The following is a 5,000-nucleotide window of genomic DNA, read 5'->3' on the forward strand; positions in this document are numbered from 1 at the left end:
TTCTTATTCAATAATACAACAAAGGAGTTGTATTATTCTACTGATGTTGGGGAGTATCATCTAGGTGACACAAGTCCAGCAGCAGTTCTCTCCTTACTTCACACTCTTGCTGCCGGACGGGGGACAATAGAGTCGCTGTCATCTTGTTGTGATCGCATAGGGCTAGCCCATTGTTTGGGGTCCCATTGGGATGCATCAAAGCTAACAGGTATCTAGAATAGAAGTCACACACAGGCCAGTACCACAAAAGACAGGATAGGAATGCAGGGCGTGAATCACTTGAGAGTTGTGTGACAAAAGAATTAACTAGCATGGGAACTGCTGCTGATTACAAGTGTCAAGTCAGAATGGAACTTTGAGGACCAAAAAGGTGAGGACAGGTAAAGGACATTCCATAATGATTGACGACTAATGATTTTGGGTATTCTTCAAAAGGGGAGCAAAAGGGTTACCCCGCTTGGTTTGAGTGTTAAGTCAGGAGGAGAAATCCTATAATGAACTTCTGAGTAGTCCTTATTATTCCTAAAATCACATAAGGACATGTCAAGTACCTTTAGCTACTTCATTATGATATGGTCAAAAGGGTAAGTGCTTTCCAAAACAGCTCTACTTTTGTATTTCCCAAAACTCTAGACTGATTTCTTATAATTCTGTGTTTCTTAGAATTTTGAAAAATCAGTCTAGTTTTGGGAAATACAAAAGTAGAGTTTTGGGAACCACATAACTTTTTGGCCATGTCATAAGGAAGTTCCAAAAGTCCTGTGACATGATCCTATGTAATTTAAGTGATAATAAGAATGACCACTCAGAAGTTCATTACTGGACTTTGTCTCCTGACTTACGTCCAAGCTATGCGGGTTAACCCTTTTGCGGCCCTTTTCAATAATACCCGAAATCATTAGTGGTAAGTCATTAGGGAGTGTTCTTTACCTGTCCTCACCCTTTTCCCACTTGCACCTGTGTCCTCAAAATTAGTTTCCCTCTGACTTTACCCTTGTAATCCACGGGTGGTTTCCACGCTAATTTACTCTTTTGTCACTCTCGACTCTCATGTATTCCTTTTCTGTCTTTTGTGGTACTGGCCGGTTTGTATGATATCTATTCCAGATACATGTTAGCTTTGATGCATCCCAATGGAACCCCCAAACAATGGACCGGCCATGTGTGCTCACAACAGCTCTATTGCACCCCATCTGGTAGCAAGAGTTTGAGGTAAAATGAGAGGAACTGCTGCCGAACTTGTGTGTCACCTAGATGATGCTCCCTAACGTCAGTAGAATGTTGCTGGTCGTTACTTTATCTGCGTAAGCACCTGTTATCTGCCAGTACCAGAGGACTTGTCGAGAAGCCCGTACCCAACGCCTGTCGATGCTGCACCTTTTGTAAAGGTGGGCGTGCATGCCATTGCTGATGATCCTCTGCACCATGAACTTGTATCCAGAAGCGCATCTCCTTCTCTCACCACATTCTCCCTGGGTTGGGATTAATTGCAACACTGATTTCCATTGAAGTTTCTGCACACCACAGACTGGCTCTGTTTCTCCACATATCTCATCCACGGACTAAGGTAAAGTGAATGGAAGTAGTATATCAGCATCACTATATTTTCATACTTTTTTCTTACTTTTTCGCTATTCTGAACTTTGCAATCTCGCTTTGAGACTTCTGCTGTGTGACCTCTGGTAAATTTGCAAATGTAAATTTTTGTGATGTGCTACATGTAGAGTTCATGTTCTGAAGTGCAAGTATTTAGCTTAGTGTTATGCCATTTAATTTCATTCATCATTCCTTTATGTGGTACAACGATCCCTGCCTTGCAGATCCGTTTATGAGTGTACTGGGTGTGTGTCTCCAGTAGATCAATGGTGCCACCTAATTGACATTACCAGTGCAGTATGTGGTGAAGCATTCTCAGAACCCAGTGTGAAGAGTGTGTTACAGTTTACTCCTTGTGTCATTCCGCTGCAAGCATCCTGGCCCCTTTTAAATTTTGCATTTATGAATTAACCCAAACTGGTTTAATGCATATAACTGCAGTAGCGTGGCACATTGCTTTGTGTTTGTTACCTGTTACCGTGACTGAGAGTGCCATGGAGCTCAGTTGTAACTCCTGTAAACTTCTTCTGATCCCCTTTAGCGAATTACGTGCATTTTAGTGGACATTCGAAGCTTACCTCATACTTCTAGTGGTTGTTGGTAATTTAACTTCACTAAGGATCTGACTTTTCTGTTCACTGGTGAGTGGCAAACTTAGTCATATTGCGCTTTCCACTTAGGTCCAAATTAGAGACAATCATTTTCATTATCCCAGGCACCTTACCACATGATGATACACACACACACACACACACACACACACACACACACACACACACACACACATATATATATATATATATATATATAAATATATATATATATATATATATATATATATATACACATATATATAACACATATGTGTGAACAACAGTGATCAACAGGAACGTTCAAAAAAAGCTCACACACCTACGCCGACACACTCTCTCTCTCTATCCCTCGTTATTTCATCCAACCAGGGATGGATCATTACACTGCAGAATATTGCATCAGTTCCCTTAATGTTTCACACATATGGCATTTGGCAGTAATCAGGTAGTGGTATCTGGCAGCAGTTTGCCAGGCGGCGCAGGTGCCATGCTGACAGACTAATTACTTTTTAGTCGTCCATTACGGGTGGGCCTGGAGCAATGCCTGTGCTAGCTAGCACAAATGAATCACTTGCTATCATGCGGGCAATCAGTATCCTGGTAGCTTAACTAAACATTACTTTTTAAATGAAATTAGAATTATTATCATTCTATTGCTTTTTTTCCTTTTTTTAAGAATTGCGATATTGAATTATTTTCTTGTGACTTGGCCTACACCATTATTTTCTGTCTGGAGAGAGTTTTATTTTAGCACTCAAAATTTGTAGCCCTATACGTTCTGCGCATGCAGTGTTAAAAGTATTTATTACTACTTATTACATTTATCATAATCAGAATTCAGAAACATAACAAATATCAAGCTATAATTGTCTGGCTAGGCCTATTGATTCTTGTCTTATTTATGCCAAGCTCGGTATCATATTATAAGCATCATGATTTATGTTAATAAGGATTGGTGTGCTATTAGATTTTTATAATCAATAATGTATTGTTTTACAGATGCTACGCAAATATGTGATTGATAATGATCATGATAATGCTGACTGGGCAAATAAAATTGTAAATTTGCCTAATTCTGAGCCTGTATGATTGAAGACTAAATTATTCACGCGTTAAGAGAAAAATGTTTATACTCATCACGTCAGATAAAACATGAAAAACATAATGTGTTTCCATATGTAATTTACATCAATAATAGTTAGTAGATAATACTGATAGCAAGTACAAAGTCGAGTTGAAGTGTAACATTAAAAAAATTAATTCTGAAGAAAAAATAAATTAACTAATAAAACCAATATAAAAAGAAAACAACATAAAAAATGTTTTAGATCCTTTCGAACATTACTACAGAAAAACAACGGTAATTTATGGATGCTGTTCACATTCTGATATTTAGTAGGATCCCAAAAGCACCGATAATTCCGTTCACATAGTATGTCGTTACCATTCACCATGATGCATTCTAGGCATGTTTGACTTACTTAAACCATTCATTCGTATAGAAAAAAAATAACAATATATATTCTCAATTTCCTTATTTGATATTTCTGATTTCTTCTTGATATTTATAAAAAAAATTTATGTCAAATCGATGTTTTATTTCTTATATCAAAAAGACATTTGGAATATGTAAAATTGATAAGTTATTGCGCATCAACGCCAGCCTCCTAGACTTTCGGCGTTCCAGGTGAGCCAACCGAATCTCACACTTCAATGCATCTTACCACCCTTTGGTTAAGCAAAATGTATTTAAGTAAGGAAGTTATAAATTACAAATTAATTTTCTTGCAGTTTAACGTTTTACTTTCATGTAAGAAATGTAGTTTTTTTCTTTCCCACCGTTATCCCTACATTAAGGGGTCGGTTGCCTGATGCGCCTTTCCTTACAACATCAGGCGTGGTTTATAGTTTGGCAAAGGGGTTTTTACGACCCCCCGCCCTTGCTTTCATCAACCACAGTTATTGGCAGTGGGCCTTGCCTTTGACTAAAAAGTCTACCTGCAAGGCGGCAGTTTCCACAATTATTGGTAGCGGATCTAGCCTTTTACTAAAAAAGTAAAACTGCAAGGCAGCAGTTTCCACAGTTATTGGCAGTAGGCCTAGCCTTTTACTAAAAGAGTAAGACTGCAAGGCAGCAGCTGTCCTTCTAGTCGCCTTTTACGTCCCGCAGGACCTACGGTGGGAGTATTCTTACACCCCTACAGGGTGCTATGTGGGAAATGTAATGTGAGAGGCTAACTTTACATTCTGACTTTGGCTTCCAAAGACAGACATCCTTCTGGGTTCCTCGCCAACCCTATCTTGACTCTCAGTTTCAGTCTCATCCTTCAATCATTGACCACGCTTATCCCCAATTACCTGCTCTAATCATTTACTTAAATTTTTAAGTCATCCATGTCAATGTTCATTGTCCCTTCTTGCGTATTTTCATTGACCTTCATAGCCTTACTTCTGTCACATTCACCTAGCTTTCTTTACTTATAATCTCTTGAAAATTCTGTCACTAGCCATTGCAACTTCTCATCACTGCCCCTAATCGACATCGTATCATAAGCAAGCATGCTAGATCTGTGACCCAGACCAAATTTTTTTAGCCCTGTTATCTTCACTTCACATGCATCTAATGTCCTCTGACTTACCACATTACTCCATCCATGAGGATCTCAATCTAGTCCAATAGAGACTGAACACCTTTATCTCAAAACCCTTTTATTACTCCCGAAAGTCTTATTCGTTTATAAAACAATAATTCTCTATCATAAAATTTCTCATTAGCCTCCACAAGGTCCATGAAAGCGACAGATAACTTCT

At 38.6% G+C, this 5,000-nt stretch overlaps 1 protein-coding gene across 1 annotated transcript in view; it reads right to left on the reverse strand.

Annotated features, from left to right (window-relative positions):
- Positions 1 to 5,000, reverse strand: part of LOC135215337 (uncharacterized) — a 145,263-nt gene that overhangs the window by 130,420 nt on the left and 9,843 nt on the right. The gene's annotated exons all lie outside the window — the stretch shown is intronic.

This window comes from Macrobrachium nipponense, chromosome 5 (genome assembly GCF_015104395.2).
Source record: "Macrobrachium nipponense isolate FS-2020 chromosome 5, ASM1510439v2, whole genome shotgun sequence".
NCBI lineage: Eukaryota > Metazoa > Arthropoda > Malacostraca > Decapoda > Palaemonidae > Macrobrachium > Macrobrachium nipponense.